Source organism: Phoca vitulina, unplaced genomic scaffold (genome assembly GCF_004348235.1).
Source record: "Phoca vitulina isolate PV1807 unplaced genomic scaffold, GSC_HSeal_1.0 scaffold94, whole genome shotgun sequence".
Lineage (NCBI taxonomy): Eukaryota > Metazoa > Chordata > Mammalia > Carnivora > Phocidae > Phoca > Phoca vitulina.
The window spans coordinates 1,655,526-1,673,990 of NW_022589797.1; the positions used below are offsets into that span (position 1 = coordinate 1,655,526).

Genomic DNA, 18,465 nt, shown 5'->3' on the forward strand with positions numbered 1-18,465 from the left:
TTCTGTTAGGTGACAGGATGGCTATCACCATCTCAACCATTACATCCAGCTATGTTAACATTCAGAGGCCAGTGGGGAGGAAGGTGGATAAACTCTCCTAAATAAACTCTGGTTTCAGTGGGAAAACAGTTGTTGGGCAGCCGACCAATTGCAAATATTTCAGGGTACTACAATGGCTGTAAAAATAACACAGGAGGATATGCAATCCAGTGAACCAGGGAGGAATTAGCCTTTGTTGAGAGCTGGGATATTTCCCCCATTCCAACTAGTGAAGAGAGGATCGTGGTAGACATCTTTGCAGATTGGTAGTAGAAAGTGAGAGGGTTCATGTTCTAAGGCTTCTTTTTTCTTTCTGAAGTGCATGAGTCAAAGTCATCAACAGAGTGCATGGAGGGAAAAAAGAGGGTCAGGAGCTGCAGAAGGTAGTGAAAGTATAAGATATTTGTTATAAAGAGTGGAGGAACAACTTTGTTAGAAAAATAAAGTAAGACTGCTGGCCAACATCAGTTTGGTGATGATGAATTTAAGGTGATACTAAATCTGCTGGGCTGTACAATTTTCTCCAGCACTGCGTAGCTGTTTCATTACAGACAGAGGGAAGGTGAGGGGTTATGTTCTTTCAGCGTTAGGGTTTTACTAGATGAATATATTTTTAAGAGAATGATTATAATGTGAATGAAGCTAAAGGGCTACCATTGAGGGTACAAGTGAATGGAATACACTAAGCCATAAACCGTAATGCCTCAATAGCAACATGGAAAAATGCTTAGGAAATAATGTTATTTAAAAGAAAGTAGAATACAAAATAATTTTAATGCTATAATTACATTCCTACAAACTTTATATATGCATGTAAACAGAAAGGATAGGCAGATGGGATTACAGGTGATTTATATTTATTTTATTATTATTGTTTTATTTTTAAATTGTTTTTAAATATTTATGTTATTTTTTTTTAATTCCTACTTACGCTTCACCTCATGCCAACTTGATTTATAGATCTTCTTTTGGTAAGGTCTTTATCTAGTCTACCAGTATTAACTGACCATTCTATCTTCTTTAAAACTTGTTTTATAGGGCCTCAGTCGTTGGGTGTCTGCTTTTGGCTCAGGTCACGATCCCAGAGTCCTGGGATCGAGTCCCGCATCGGGCTCCCTGCTCCGTGGGAAGCCTGCTTCTCCCTCTCCCACTACCCGCTTGTGTTCCCTCTCTCGCTGTGTCTCTCTGTCAAATAAGTAAATAAAATTTTTTAAAAAAATAAATAAATAAAATAAAACTTGTTTTATAGGGCTAAAACCAAACTCATCCTGGAGCCAGGCTAGAATTTCTGTAGATGTCAATAAATTCATGGATCTTTGGTGAAAGCAAAAAACCCTTAGGAATGTAGATTTGCTGAACTAGGCTTTAAGTCAGTTCAGTTACCATAATTCATTCATTACACACATATTTATTGAGCTTATACTATTTGTCAGACATTATGTTAGGCACATGAATATATAACAGAAATCAGCCTAGGGAACAGGAAGACCTTTGGCTCAAGCCTGACATTCACACAGGACCTCAACCTTAGCCTTTTATCCTTATATACAAATGAATTTTTATATGTAAATTAGATATGTAAAATAGCTTTACTGACATATAATTAACATACCATAAAACTCACCTTTTAAAAATGTACAATTCAGTGGTTTTTAGTATATTCATACGGTTGTGCAACCATTACCACAATCTAATTTTGGGATATTTTCATCACCTCTAAAAGAAAGCTTATAGCCATTGATCTTACATCCTACAGTCTTACTGAACTCATTTATTAGTTATAATGGTTTTTTTTGTGGATTCTTTAGGACTTTCTATATACAAGATCATGACATTTGCCAACAGAAATAGTTCTACTTTTTCCTTTGTAATCTGGATACCTTTTATTTCTTTTTCTTGACTAATTGCTCTGGCTAAAACTTCCAGTACAATGTTGAAGTGGCAAGAACAGATATCCTTCTCCTGTTCCTGATCTCATAAGGAAAGCTTTTAGTTGTCTTTTTCCATTAAGTACAATGTTAGCTGTGGGATTTTTTGTAGATGCCCTTTATCAGCTTGAGGAAGTTCTCTTCTATTCCTAGTTTGAGTGTTTTTATCATGGACTTGTCAAATGGTTTTTCTGCATCTATTGAAATGATCATGTGATTCTTATCCTACACAGTTTGTTTATGTAAAAATTTAAAATATGCCAAAATTATTATAATCCTCCTTTGGATTTCAGTCATTTTTTTAAAAAAAATTTTAAGTAGGCTCCATGCCCAGCATGGAGCCCAACATGGGGCTTGAAATCATGACCCTGAGATCAAGGATCTGAGCTGAGACCAAGAGTCGGACACTTAACTGAGCCGCCCAGGTGCCCCAATCATTTTTAATATATAAAGAACTTCAAAACCTAGGGGCGCCTGGCTAGTTCACTTGGTAGAGCATGCGACTCTTGATCTCAGGGTTGTGAGTTTGAGCCCCATTTGGGTGTACAGACCACTTAAAAATTTTTTTTAAAAAAATCAAAAACTGGATGAGAACAGGATCTCTTAAGATTTCTGAGAGGTCCTGGATTCAAAGACTATTCCTGCACTCATAAAGTTTACAGTTAGGTGTTAACTGTTATAATGAAGCCCCAGACAAGGCCAATGGAAGCACAGTGGAAATCGTACCTAAGTTTGTAAGGGGTGGTTAGGAAAGGTTTCAGAAACGATGTCATACGAGTAGATTCTTAAAGGAGGAATAGAAATATTTGTATGGGCCAGGGGAAGGACTTCAGTCAGAACAAATAGAGAGTTCCTCTTATTTTTTTTTTTTTTAAATATTTTTATTTATTTATTTGAGAGAGAGAATGAGAGAGAGCATGAGAGGGGGAGGGTCAGAGGGAGAAGCAGACTTCCTGCGGAGCAGGGAGCCCGATGTGGGACTCGATCCCGGGACTCCAGGATCATGACCCACACTGAAGGCAGTTGCTTAACCAACTGAGCCACCCAGGCGTCCCGAGAGTTCCTCTTATTATTCAGCTCTGAGAAAGAAGGAAATCTTGACATTTGTGACAGCATGGATGGACCTTGAGGGCACTATGCTTAGTGAAGTAAGTCAGACAAGAAAGACAAATACCATATGATCTCATTTACATGCAAAATCTAAACAAAACAAAAAAAAAACCAAGCTCTTAGATACAGAGAACAGATTGGTGGTTGTCAGAGGGAGGGTAGGGAGAAATGAGTGAAGGGAGTCAAAAGGTACAAATTTCCAGTTATAAAAGAAGTCATGGGGATGTAATGTACAGCATGGCGACTATAATTAATACTATATTGCATACTCAAAAGTTGCTAAGACAGTAAATCTTAAAAGTTCTCATCACAAGAAAAACATTTTTGTAACTATGTATGGTGATGGTTGTTACCTAGACTTATTGTGGTGGTCATTTGCAATTTATACAAATACTGAATCATTATGTTGTATACCTGAAACTAATATAAATGTTGTATGTCAATTATATCTCAATTAAAAAAATGTGGCTTTCAAGAACTGTTCAGTGGTATACTTTCATTTTATACTTGTCTTTATTTTTTAGATTCTCCACAGTGAGCATATTCCCATCTATAGTAAGAAAAAAAATACAAAATATTTTTCGGAAAATATTTTTAAACAAAAATAGACAAGATTTTGCTTTAAGTTTCAAAGGGAAAATATCATAGTACCTTTCATCTTTCTCCATAAAAAGGCATTTAAGTTTAAATATTTTCTAGGTTAAAGTGTGGGCAGCTAATAGCATTTCCTTAGAACGATTCTCCACAAACCCTTAATCTTGATTGAGTGAGAGATTTATAATCCTAATCTCTAAAGGAAGAAAATCCAATGTGGAAATGATATGCCCCAAATAACAGTCTTAGACAGTGGCACTATTTCCTTCAATTCTTGGGTCCTGTACATGGGGCTCTCCCCCTGCACCTCCTACCCTCTAACAAAAGTTTTTACATTGATCAACTCTGAGAACCATTGATTAAAAGGCTGAGGTTAGAGTGTGGATCTAGTAGTAGTTCTACTCAAAGTGTGGTCGATGGACCAGTAGAATCAGCTTCATCTGGGAATTTATTAGAAAGGTAAATACTGGGATGCCTGGGTGGCTCAGTCAGTTAAATGGCTGCCTTCTCCTTGCTCAGCAGGGAGCCTGCTTCTCCCTTTCCCACTCCCCCTGCTTGTGGTCTCTCTTTCTGACAAATAAATAAAGTCTTAAAAAAAAAAAAAGGAGAGAGAGAGAAAAAGAAAGAAAGAAAGGTAAAGGGGCACCTGGGTGGCTCAGTCGTTAAGCGTCTGCCTTCGGCTCAGGTATGATCCCGGAGTCCTGGGATCGAGCCCCGCATCGGGCTCCCTGCTCGGCGGGAAGCCTGCTTCTCCCTCTCCCACTCCCCCTGCTTGTGTTCCCTCTCATGCTGTGTCTCTCTCTGTCAAATAAATAAATAAAATCTTTAAAAAAAAAAAGAAAGAAAGGAAGGTAAATACTTGTGCTCCAAGTTAGACTTACTGAATCAGAATTTCAGGGGTGATCTAGGCGATTTTTATGCACCCTCAAGTTTGAAAAGCACATGTCTAGAAGAAATTGGGCAAAGAGGCTAAGGGTACTCAAAAGGAAGGGGGTGCAGAGCTCCCCAATGTTCAACGTATACATTTTTATTTTTATTTTTTATTTTTTTAAATATTTATTTATTTATTTATTAGAGAGCGAGCGAGAGAGAAACAGCATGAGAGGGGAGAGGGTCAGAGAGAGAAGCAGGCTCCCCACTGAGCCGGGAGCCCGATGCGGGACTCGATCCCAGGACCCTGGGATCATGACCCGAGCCGAAGGCAGTCACTTAACCAACTGAGCCACCCAGGCGCCCCAATGTATACATTTTTAAAGCATATACATTATTATAAAATAGTCTAAAGACAAAAGTTTTTATATACTATAAACAAGAAAGTATGGCTAGAAAATTTTTTCTTGGCTCTGGGCTAAAAAGGTCAACAAATTAACAAAGGTCTTAGATGAAAGGGTAAAAGGTATCTATAATTCATTCCTAGTTCCATGAAGTTTGTTAAACTAAGGCTATCAGGTTTTTTTTTTTTTTTTTTTTTTTTTTTTAAGATTTTACTTATTTATTTGCCAGAGAGAGAGGGAGAGCAAGAGTGAGAGAGAGCACACACAAGCAGGGGGAGCGGAAGGCAGAGGGAGAAGCAGACTCCCTACTGAGCAAGGAGCCCCATGCGGGACAAGATCCCCCCTGAACCGAAGGCAGAACTTAACCAACTGAGCCACCCAAGTGTCCCAAGGCTTTCAGTTTTACATAGGAATTTGGGAACGATATGTATGCAGAACACATTTTGGTTATGTTTCTTTCAAACCATGATTGGCTACTAGTGGGTGGTCAATTGAAGATGATGGGATCTCCAATTCAACGATTTATTTGAACCTTTTTCTACTTTTGAATCATGACTCAGCAGGAGAAACTTCTTTATCAGTGGCTTTCAAACTGCTTTAGAGAGCTCCCTCAGGGGACTGTGAGAAAGGGAGAAGAAGGGGATGGAGAAGAAAGGAGGGAGAGATGACCAGGTTAGACTCTATTTCCCCAACTCCTTGCCTTCAACCAAAACAGCTCAGATTTTATCTTTCTGTGTCCACTTTCTTGTGGAATATACTTGAACAAAGAACTCCCCTCTAAAAAAGTTTGAGATTCTCTATTACAGATCTTCCCAACCAACACAAAGCCACAGCTGTCTTTTGTTCTCATGAGATCAAGGACCCTTGTTAACTATCTATTACTACCACTTGGTTGTTAGAAAGGACTCACAAATGCATAATGAGGCAGGTGGTTCTGCTTCCAGGCCTCCCTTCTCCAATCACTATCATTAGGGATGAATAAACTAATGATGTTGTAGGTTGCTGTGTTGATGTCAAGCAAAGCACATTACATAAATCAGCCTATAAACTGAAATAAACACTACATTATCTAAGAAGTTAACTATAGCTTTAAGTATAAAGAAAAGATAATAATATTTTATTTTATTTATTTTTAAAATATTTTATTTATTTATTTGACAGAGAGAGAGAGACAGCAAGAGAGGGAACACAAGCAGGGGGAGTGGGAGAGGGAGAAGCAGGCTTTCCGCAGAGCAGGGAGCCCGATGTGGGGCTCGATCCCAGGACCCTGGGATCGTGACCTGAGCCGAAGGCAGACGCTTAATGACTGAGCCACCCAGGTGCCCTGACACTAATATTTTAAAGAAGTAGACTAGTTCTGTACAACCAAGTAAGAGACATGATTCAGAGTAGTCACCTTGAATGACTTAATTCATTACAGTAGTGCTCCTATTCAAAATATTTTTAGAACTCCTGGGATGCCTGGGTGGCTCAGTTGATTAAGCATCCAACCTCTGATCTCAGCTGGGGTCTTGATCTCAGGGTCCTGAGCTCAAGCCCTGCGCTGCGCTGCATGCTGGGTGTGGAGCCTACATAAAAAAAAAAAGAAAAAAAAAATTCTAGAACTCCTATAAAAATTTTAAAAAGTATGTATGTTTAAAAAAAGTTGGGGGTGCCTGGCTGGCTCAGTTAGTAGAGTGTGTGACTCTTGATCTCAGGGTCTTGAGTTCATGCCCCATGTTGGGTGTAGAGCCCACTTAAAATAAAAATTAAAAAAAAAAAATATATATATATATCAAAATATTTCTAGAACTCCTCTTTTGGAACTGCAAAAACCCACCTAGCCAACTTACAAAATTGTGAGACATAATCAATCATTGTTTTAAGGCACTAAGTTTTGGGGTGATTTGTTATACAGTAATATGTAAGCGAGACAGAAAAGTATAAATCATTATGCTTTGGGGGATGTTGAAAGGAAATGATTAGCCTTACGGAAAAACTCTAGCTAGGCAGAACCCTGAGAGAATAGGTTGGTCTGGATAAAAAAAGCTCAGCCTGTATTTTGTTTTTTTTTTAAGATTATTTGAGAGAGTGAGCAAGCGCACAAGCAGTGGGGAGAGGCAGAAGCAGGCTCCCTACTGAGCAGGGAGCCTGAAGCGGGGCTGGATCCCAGGACCCCGAGATCATGACCTGAGCCGAAGGCAGACGCCCAACGACTGAGCCACCCAGGCACCCCTAAAACTTGGTTGAATACTTAAATAAATAGAATATAACACTTTAAAAAACAAGGAAATAATACTTTGTAAGAGAACTCCATGATGAATGGGATCAGCAGTAGGTCCCCAACTTTCTCCTCTTGAGTTTTTGCTTTTTTTCATTAGGGTCACCTGAACCCTATCTATTTTGACTTCAGGAATACTCTGCTCTCCTTTTTTCTTTACCTGAGCATGGATAAAGATAACTTTCCATTTCTCCCTGAGTACACTAAATATAAGGCTACATTTTCTTTTTAAAAAGAGTTATACAAGAAAAAAAAGTACAAAAGTATAAAAACAGATAAACAAGTTAAATATAGATTTTAGGATACTAAGATAAGCAAGTTAAGTATAGACTTTGGATCCTAAGATAACTAAAGTCTTGTCAGAAGTTGGCTGGCCCTGTTTTTCTCTCTACCCAGTTATCAATCCACTGTCTTTGACTATAGGACCTCACACAAACCATAAACACAGCAGATATTTCAAAGCTCAATGTCTTATCTTCCGGGAGGAGATAAAAGACTATCCTATTAAATCAAGAATTCTAGAGAACAGAGAATTTCTTCTTGAAGTATCAAAATTAATTTTTTTAGGTATTTTGGGGTGCCTGGGTGGCTCAGTCAGTTAAGCATCTACCTTTGGCTCAGGTCATGATCCCAGGGTCCTGGGATCGAGCCCCACATCGGGCTCTGCAGGAAGCCTGCTTTTCCCTCTCTTGCTCCCCCTGCTTGTGTTCTCTCTCTGGCTGTCTCTCTCTCTCTCTCTCTGTCAAATAAATAAAATCTTGAAAAAAAATTTTGTTTAGGTATTTTTGTAAAACTCCTTTAAAAGTACACTTTTACTGGGGCACCTGGGTGGGTCAGTTGGTTAAGTGCCTGACTCTTAATTTGGCTCAGGTCATAATCTCAGGGTCATGGGATGAAGCCCCTTGTTAGGCTCCGTGCTCGGTGTAGTCTGCTTGTCCCTCTCCCTCTGCTCCTCCCCCAGTTCGTGTGCTCTCTATCTCTCTCAAATAAATAAATAAAATCTAAAAAAAAAAAAGTACATTTTTGGGTGCCTGGGTGGCTCAGATGGTTAAGCGTCTGCCTTCGGCTCAGGTCATGATCCCAGGGTCCTGGGATCGAGTCCCGCATCGGCTCCTTGCTCAGCAGGGAGCCTGCTTCTCCCTCTCCCTCTGCTTGTTCTCTCTCCGTCTCTCTCGCAAATGAATAAATAAAAATCTTTAAAAAAAAAAAAAAAAGTACATTTTTACTTATACACTTTGCTTTACATACAGTATATAGGTTATAATTTTTTTCTTTTTAAAAACTTTTTCTTAATGATTTACTGTGAACACTAATTAATATACTAGGCTAAAATACAGTTTTGTTCTCAGTGTCTATTAAGGACTTGCATACCAAATTATCAAACCTTTTTCTAGTCAATAGGCAAGAAAAAGAAATAGAAGACATCTGAGTCTCTGTTTGCAGATGACCTGATCTTACAAGTAAAAAACCCTAAAAATTCCCCACAAAACTGTTAGAACTAATAAATTAATCTGGCAGAGTTGCAGCACACAAAAATCAACACATAAAAATCTGTTGTGTTTCTGTACAGCAGCAAAGAAAAATATGAAAAGGAAATTAAGAAAACAATTCCATTTACAATAACATCAAAAAGAATAAAATACTTAGGAATAAGCTTAACCAAAGAGTTTTGTAAAAGACTTGGACACTAAAAACTATAAAACATTGCAGGAAGAAATGAAAGAAAACACAAATAAATGGAAAGATATCCTGTGTTCATGGACTGTAAGACAATACAGAGAAGATGTCAAAACCTGCAGTATGTGACAACATAAATAGACATTATGCTAAGTGAAATAAGCTAAGCATAGAAAGAAAAACATTACCTGACGTCACTTATATGAGGTATCTACAATAGTCAAATTAATGAATCGAAGAGTGAAATGGTGGTTGCCAGGGGCTGGAGGAGAGGGAAATGGGGAGTTGCTGTTCAATGGGCATAAAGTTTCAGTCAAGCAAGATGAATAAGCTCTAGAGATCTGCTGTACAACAATGTACCTATAGTCAACAATATATTGTTAAGTGTTCTTTCCACATTAATAAAAAAAATGTCAATACTACCCAAAGCAATCTGCAGATTCAATGCAATCATTTTCAAAATCCTAACAATATTTTTTGCAGAAATAGAAAAATCCATCCTAAAATTCATATGTAATCTCAAGGGATCCTGAATAGCAAAACAATCTCGAAACAGAAGAATAAAGTTGGAAGGCTCCCATTTCCTAATTTCGAAACTTACTACAAAACTACAGTAATCAAAAGAGTATGGTATTGGCATAAATACAGACATACAGACCAATGGAACAGAATAGAGAGCCCAGAAATAAACTCTGGCATATCTGGTCAAATGATTTTTGACAAGAATGCCAAGACTATTCAATGGGGGAAAGGACAGTCTTTTCAATAAATGGTGTTAGGAAAATTGATATCTACATGCAAAAGAACAAGGTTGGGCCTTTGTCTTATACTATATACAAAAATTAACTCAAAATGGATCAAAGACTTAACCATAGGCATAAAACTATAAAAAAACTTAGAAAAAAACAGGGGGAAAACTTCATGACGCTGAATTTGGCAATGATTTCTTATATATTGCACCAATATCACAGGCAACAAAAGAAAAAATGTATAAAATGGATTTCACCAAAATTTAAAACTTTGTGCATCAAAGGACAATCAACAGAGTGAAAAGACAACCCACAGAATGGGAGAATATATTTGTATATCATATATCTGATAAGGGACTTCTATCCAGAATATATAAAGAACACATATAACTCAATAATAAAAAGACATGTAACCCAATTAAAAAATGGGCAAAGATGGGGTGCCTGGGTGGCTCAGATGGTTAAGCGTCTGCCTTCGGCTCAGGTCATGATCTCTAGGTCTTGGGATCGAGCCCCATGTCAGGCTCCCAGCTCAGCGGGGAGTCTGCTTCTTCCTCTCCCTCTGCCTCTCCCCCTGCTTGTGCTCTCTCTCTCTCTGTCTCTGTATCTCTCTCAAATGAATAAATAAAATCTTAAAAAAAAATTTTTTTTTTTAAAGAATGAGTCTAAAAGAAAAAGGGCAAAGGATTTCAACAGACATTTCTCTAAAGAAATAAAAACAGCCAATAAGCCCATGAAAAGATGCTCAGCATCACTAGCCATTAAAGAAATGCAAATCGGGCGCCTGGGTGGCTCAGTTGGTTAAGCAACTGCCTTCGGCTCAGGTCATGATCCTGGAGTCCCTGGATCGAGTCCTGCATCGGGCTCCCTGCTGCCTCTCCCTCTGACCCTCCCCCCTCTCATGTGCTCTCTCTCATTCTCTCTCTCTCAAATAAATAAAATCTTTAAAAAAAAAAAAAAAGAAATGCAAATCAAAACCAACAATGAGATACTTCACATCCATTCGTTTGTTATAAAAACAAAACAAAAACAGAAAATAACAAGTGTTGACAAAGACGTGGAAGAACTGGAACACTATATTGCTTGTGGGAAGTTAAAATGGTATGGCCTGTGGAAAACAATCGCTGGTTCCTCAAAAAAGTAAACATAAAATTACCATTTAAGGGCGCCTGGGTGGCTCAGTTGGTTAAGCGACTGCCTTCGGCTCAGGTCATGATCCTGGAGTCCCGGGATCGAGTCCTGCATCGGGCTCCCTGCTCGGCAGGGAGTCTGCTTCTCCCTCTGACCCTCCCCCCTCTCATGTGCTGTCTCTCTCATTCTCTCTCTCTCAAATAAATAAATAAAATCTTTAAAAAAAAAAAAAAAATTACCATTTAATCCAGAAATTCCATTTCTGGGTATATATCCAAAAGAATTACAAGCAGGAACTCAAATAGATATTTGTACACTCGTGTTCATAGCAGAATTATTCACAATAGCCAAAAGGTGGAAGCAACCCAAGTGTCCATTAACAAATGAATGAATAAACAAACAGAATGTGGTATATATATCAATGACCACTATTCAGCCTTAAAAAGGAAGGAAATTCAGATACGAGCTGCAAAATGCATGAACCCTGAAGACATTATGTTAAATGAAATAAACCAGTCACAGATAAGTATAATATGATTTAACTTAGAGTAGTCAAATTCATAGAGAAAGAAAGCAGAATGGTAGTTGCCAGGGGCTCTGGGGAAGAGGGAATGAGAGTTATTATTTAATGGGTATGTAGTTTCAGTTTGAGAAGGTGAAAAAGTTTTGTAGATGGATGGTGGTGATGGATGGAAACAATGTGAATATACTTAATGCCACTGAACTGTACACTTCAGAATGGTTAAAATTCCTCCAAAGAAGACATCCAGATGGCCAACAGACACATGAAAAGATGCTCAACATCACTCATCATCAGGGAAATGCAAACCAAAACTACAATGAGATATCAACTCACACCTGTCAGAATGGCTAAAATCAAAACACAAGAAACAACCAGTGTTGGCGAGGATGTGGAGAAAAAGGAACCCTCTTGCACTGTTGGTGGGAATGTAAACTGGTGCAGCCACTATGGAAAACAGTATGGAGTTTCCTCAAAAAATTAAAAGTAGAACTACCCTATGATCCAGTAATTGTACTACTGGGTATTTACCCCCAAAATACAAAAACACTAATGTGATGGGATACATACGTTCCTATGTTTACTGCGGCACTATTTACAGTAGCCAAACTATGGAAGCAGCCCAGGTGTCCATCGATAAATGAATGGACAAAGAAGACGTGGTGTATATATAATACAGAATATATATATTACAGGATATTATTAAGTCATAAAAAAGGATGAAATCTTGTCATTTGCAACGACATGGATAGAGCTGGAGAGTACAATGCTAAGCAGTCAGTCAGTAGAGAGAAAGAAAAATACCATATGATCTCAATCATATGTGGAAGTTAAGAAAAGAAACAAATGAGCAAAGGGAAAAAAAGAGAGAGACAAACCAAGAAACGGACTTTTTTTTAGAGAGGGGGAGGGGCAGAGGGAGAGGAAGAGAGAGAATTTTTTTTTAAAAGATTTTATTTATTCATTTGAGACAGAGAGATACAGAGAGAGAGAGAGAGAGCTCGAGCAGGGGGAAAGGCAGAAACAAGCTCCCTGCTGAGCCAGGAGCCCGATATGGGGCTCGATCCCAGGACCCTGGAATCATGACATGAGCCAAAGGCAGACACTTAACCATCTGAGCCACCCAGGCGCCCCAAGAGAGAGAATCTTAAGCAGACTCCATGCCCAGCACGGGGCCTGACATGGGGCTGGATCTCATAACCCTGAGATCATGACCTGAGCCCAAATCATGAGTTGGATGCTTAACTGAGTGAGCCACCAGGAGCCCCCAGACTCTTAACTATAGAGAACAAACTGATGGTTACCAGGGGGGAGGTGGGTGAGGGGATGGGATGGGAATTCAAAAGTATACTTATTATGATGAAAAAAATGATTAAAAAAAGAATGGTTAAAATGGTAGATTTTATGTTATATATATGTTACCACAATTTAAAAAAAATTAATGTGGGCGCCTGGGTGGCTCAGTCGTTAAGCGTCTGCCTTCGGCTCAGGTCATGATCCCAGGGTCCTGGGATCGAGCCCCGCATCGGGCTCCCTGCTCGGTGGGAAGCCTGCTTCTCTCTCTCCCACTCCCCCTGCTTGTGTTCCCTCTCTTGCTGTGTCTCTCTCTGTCAAATAAATAAATAAAATCTTAAAAAAAAAAAAAAGTTAATGTGGTACAGGAGGTTCTACTGAGTTACACTTTTTTTTTGTTAGAATCTACCCCTGCCCCCAATCCCACTCTCATCCCCACTCCTGGCCATCTCTCTCAGAGCCATGTTGATATCTGGCCACTCAAAATAATATGCTCATTTTGCATGACAGACTCATTTGACAGGTACTATATAATATTATATGCCAATGTCTGAGTGGGTGTTTTCTGGGTAACCCAAACACTGATCAATCAGACTATCTCCACAGAGCTTGCCCTTACCCTAATGGGTCATGAGCCACCCCAGTCAAGTGACTTTTAATAGGGTGCTCAGTCATTGTGTATGAGTAACAGAAGAGAAGGGTGAGTTATTGTCCTAAGTTTGCAGAGAGAAAATTAGAACGCATAAGCCTTCCCATGAACTAGGGTTGCCAGAAACAAAAATACAGGACACTTTGTTGTTTATCTGAAATTCAAATTTAACTCGGCATCTTGTATTTTATCTGGCAACACTCTGAAGTACTGGAAGTTGAAGAGAAAATAAATAAAATAATCCAGAGTGTTCTGGGCTCATTGAGGTCTTACTTGTTAGGGAGTCTAGACAGGGAAAAGTAAAAAAACTCCCTAAAAATTGGTTCCACTTCCCCCACCAAAAAAAAAAGTATTGGTCTCCACATGCAATGCCCATGTGGACGCCATCTCAGGAGCCTCTCCCTGTTTTGGGATTCTATGGTCCAAGACCTACTTCATAAAGACAGATCAGAGGGTGGGGAAAAAAGTGAAGAAGGATAAATCAAAGCTAGAAATGGGTGAGAACATACTCAGCTTCCTGTTAGGCAGGCCTGGCCTCGAAAAGGGACTTTCAACACTTAAAAAAATCAGAGGAAATCAGATTTTGACCTGGCTCAAAGTGGAAGAGAAACAAAGGTGGTAAGTATCCTACGGCACTTATAGCAGGAGGGGCACAGGTAACAGAATACAGGGATAGTGGTGGGCTCTCTCTTCCTTCCCCAAAGCCATACCACTGCCTCCTAAAAAACTCCAATCATTATTCGTACTTACTAATACTCTGAGCCCCAGTTACAATAATGCCACTACTGCTCAGGCAACTACTTGTCACCTTATCAACTCCTATAGCTTCCCAGCCACTGTTTCATCACTGCAGTATCACCTACTTCCCCACACGACCTGGGGTTCTGAGGTCTCTGAACCCTGTCTCACCTTCAGGAATCTGAGGTCTCTGAACCCTGTCTCACCTTCAGGAATCTGAATCTGTTCAGGTTACCCTCCTAAGAATCAACAAAAACAGGTTTCAGTCTGTTCTTTGAGAATGCCACCTTTAAAAGGCTCACATTCTCATTTACTACTGACACTGTTCACATAGTGGTAATCCCTGTCTGACTCTGGTCTACTGAGATATAAATGGCCCAATACGGCCTGATCATATTACAGCAGTATTTATGAATCTTTGCTATCTATCACACTAGGCCTGCCTGGGATGTCTACCACTCCAGTCTCTGAGGGGCGTGGGTGGGGGTATCCAGGAGCTAAAGGGTAAAATCAATGAGGACTTTGATTCCTCAACCTGTCCTGAAACACCAGCTGACTGGCTACACTGAGTCAGCTTTAAAGGCTGTGGCTCACCTCCAGAATTCTTCCCCAGAGGGAATAGTTAGTCTCTAGGGCAAGAGGAGCAGGTCACTTGGGCAAAGCTCTTTCAAGATTATCTGGGCAGCCTCTAAGGCACTTACCAATAAGAATTTCTGCAGCACCCAGCCCTGATTTTTTTTGTAAACAGAACATTAGCAGAAAACAGCTGATAAATAGAAGGTCCTACCTGAATGAAATTAGATGCATGAATTGAAAGACTGAATATATTCAGTTTTAGGCTCGCCATATGAGCACCACAAGTAACCCCCCAGATACTCTTCCTTTCCTCCCCCCTTCATGTAACTAGAGACACCTTTCCCACCAAAGCACTCTGCCTCACACCTTCTACATTGGGCTCATTCACTCGTTTATCCACCCACCAAATATTTACTGGGTGCAAACATGTGTCAGGTACTGTGCTCTGGCGCTGGGGATACAAATGAATAGTGTATGGTCTTTGCCTCCAGGACAGTCCCCTGTGTCTGCTGGGCCAGCCTGGCAGTCCCAAGCCAGCCCTGGGCACGGGATCACCATGCCCTTCGCAGCAGGTAAAGGTAGCGGCGGGGGACTGGCAAAATGTCAGGCAAAACGTTTTCCTAAGGTTAACAGTGAGAGAAAGATCCTATCCTGGCTCAGGCAGATACCAACTTGGGAACCAGGGGCCAAAGGGGCGGAGGGCACCGAGGACCTGGCTGGGACTGGCTGTGCGGAGGCCCCCGCCACAGTCCCGGGGCTGGGTACTCGGCGGCTGCGCTCCCCCAGGGCCGGCACAGGAGATGTGGGTACAACGATGACAGCTGGGCGTGAGTCAGTCGAGGGGTGTCACCGAAGGGACAGTTTGAGGAGACGGTTGGGGTGGATCTGAGGTGACGCCCAAAGGGATGTTTGGTCCTTGGTGCTTGAGGGTTCAGCGGATGGTAGAGCTGAAGGGTCAGGAGGAGGACAGGATGAGGTCGGTCCAGAGGGTGGGAGCGGACGGGGAGGGTGGGGATGAAGGGTCACGGACTGGGCTGAGGGGGAGGGCGGGGGCACGGAGGGCTTTCTCCTAAGGGATCATTTGGAACGTGAGAGCAATGGGTCTTCCGGACCCCGTCAACCCCGAAGAGGCGTCCCTACCTCGTTTCTCGCCTCAGCGTGATCTTACGGTGCCGGCGGCGAGGGTGCCGGCGGCGAGGGTGCCGGCGGCGGCGTCTCGCGCCCTCCTGGGGTCGCGTTGCAGCTGGGACAGGCCGGCGCCCCCTCCCTCTCCGGCCGGTTGGTAATGTCCGGTCCCCCCTGCAGCCGCGGCGCCGATGGTCCAATCTGGGTTGCCCTCTTGCCGCCCCTCCGGACGGCGCGTTGGTTCGGTCCTCCGGGCCGGCGGTGCTTGCCCAGCTCCCCCGCTTCTCGCTGCGATGGGTGCAGCGAGTCACGCGCAGTGCTTTCCCGCGAGGGGAGCGGCGAAGCTTCGGCCGCGGCCCCGCCTTCTGCGGCCCCTGACCCGCCCCTTCGGGGTGGTGCGCCGCAAGCGCGGCTCGGGTCCCGGGAACCTAGGGCACCGTGGGCGCGGGCCTAATGGCTTCGAAGATAGGTGTATTAGTGCACTCACCTTCTCCTAAAGCATCAGTTCTCAACCCTGACACCCCAGCAGAACCTCTTAGGGAAAACAAACTCAAAACAGAGCAACAAAACCAAGGCTTGACCTCAGCAGAGACGGACTGAATCAGGATCTCTGGGATGGGAGTGTAGTGGTCGTTGGGTGGCGCCCGCTTTGATATTTTTAAAAGTACCCCACGCATAGCCAGGGTTAAGAAGCCCTGGTAAAACCTGGAACTGACAAGGATTCTCTCTTTTGACCAAAACTTTAGTCAGGCTCTTCTGGGTTCTCTGCTGGACTTGGCCTGACCTTGGGCTTCCCTGTAGAATCCAGTTTGAGCAAGAATCCTAAGTCCGTTTAGTGAGAATCCCCCACCTTTGGTATCTGACCACCCTCCATTTCTTACCACCCTGGCCTGCCTTTAGCAAGAATTCTGTTGAGACCCCTTCGCAATTGCTATCTGTGTCTGAATGTTTGTGTCTCTCAGAAATGCACACATGGAAATACTCCCAAAGGTGATGATATTAGTGGGTGGGTGGAGACTTGGAGAAGTGATTGCCTCTTGAGGCTGGAGCCCACATGAATATTGAATTAGTGCTCTTACAGAAGAGATCTCTCAGAGGTCCCTGTCAAATCCTCCACGTTGAGGTTCTAAGGGGAAGTCTGCTGTCCAGAAGGGAGCCCTCACCCAACCATGCTGGTGAAGCGGTAGAGCTAGGTTCTTGTCTCACGGAGTCTGAAGAATGAATCTCGTGGACAACGGAGAGTAAAACAATAGAAGTTTATTAAGTGAAGATACAGAACACGCTGGCAAGAGGGAGAGGGGTCCTGACAGGGTTGCCAATGAGGGCCTTTAGGGTTGGTCTTTTCTAGAAAGCTAACCAGGGAACTTAAATCCTTTTAACATATCTACTGATATCACCATTGAGCAAGGACTAGTGATAACACCTTCAGTGGCTTACTTCCTTTTTAGGATCTGGTTATTCTTTGTTGGTCACAGGTGATTATCATAAAAAAGACACCCACCCCTCATGCCTAGGGCAGGGTGGTTTGGTCTGGTTTGTTCCCTTATCTCTGGTTTTCCCACACCTGGACATTTTTGGGATTTCTGTGAGCCTGATCACAGAGCCCCCTGTCGGTCTCTTCCTACCTAGCCCCTACTGTCCCTTACTCACTGGCCCTCTGATCTTGGATTTCCAGAACTGTGAGAAATAAATTTCTGTTGTTTATGAGCTGGTATTTCATTATAGCTGCCTGTGAAGACTCAAGACTGCAATTTTAAATCCACTGACCCCTACTGTGCTCCTTGGCTATAAATCCCTGATGAGGGAGCAGAAGGCTAGCTGGAGACAAAGCACAAGCTGACACCCTGCAACCTCCCCCCCCCACCCCACTCCTGGGTGGGACATGTGTGACATTCTTCCAGGGATCTCCCAACTAAATGTTAATACCTTGCTAGAGGGGAAAACAACCTTAACTTGACAATGGCAAGACCCCTGGTATCTTGTAGGTATCTTGTAGCATATGAAAGTTCTTTTGAAATCTCCCTTTTCCTTACTTCCCCCAACTTCTGAGTTTATAATCAGCCACTCCTCAAGACCCCAGGGCAGCAGCTCTTTCTGCCCACGAATCCTGTCCTGTGCTTTAATAAACCACCATTTTGCACCAAAGACATCTCAAGAATTCTTTCTTGTTCGTCGGCTCCGCACCTCACCCCACCGAACCTCACCTATATTCCAAAACCTCATCAATCCCCACTGTCCTTGTTGGTGTTTGAGTTGAGCTCAATCTCTCCCCCACTACAAGACCCCATTGAAATGGGTCCCATACCTATTGTGATGCCCCTTAAGGTCTGTTACCATCTTTAACAAGTGTCATGAAAATTTTTTTCTTTAAGAGAACTCATGCTCTTCTTTTCGTGGCAGGCAGGATGTATGTGGGACATTGGGAATTCTGCTGTCTCCTTCCACCCAAAGTGGGCGGAGGGCAGGCTGTCATTTAGCAAATAGTTCACTGGTTTCCATGCTCCATGAAAGAGTTAGAGACTGAGACCCTACTACTCACAGAGTTGTTAGGTCAAAGTCAAGGAAGCAGATAAATGTCATACTGTATAATGCCTCCTCAGGCTTCACAGAAGTGGTATGAGCTGAGTTTTGAAGAATGAGTGGGAGATAAAGTGTTTGGGGGAATCAGCACGTGCAAAAGAACAGAGGGGCAAAATAGCTAATATGATTGAAGTGTGGGGTACCATGGAGAGAGCACAGCAGAGATGGTCTGGCATGTGATGAAGAGCCTCCTATGATATACTAAAGAGTTGGGGCTCATCC

The 18,465-nt window shown here is 42.1% G+C and overlaps 1 protein-coding gene across 1 annotated transcript in view; it reads right to left on the reverse strand.

The window, feature by feature from the left end:
- The window catches only part of RUSC2 (RUN and SH3 domain containing 2), a 71,060-nt gene extending 55,056 nt beyond the window's left edge, over positions 1 to 16,004 (reverse strand). The window contains exon 1 of the mRNA XM_032396780.1: positions 15,679 to 16,004. The gene's annotated coding sequence lies outside the window, so the exon portion shown is untranslated. The remainder of the gene's footprint in view (positions 1 to 15,678) is intronic.
- Positions 16,005 to 18,465: the final 2,461 nt, after the last annotated feature.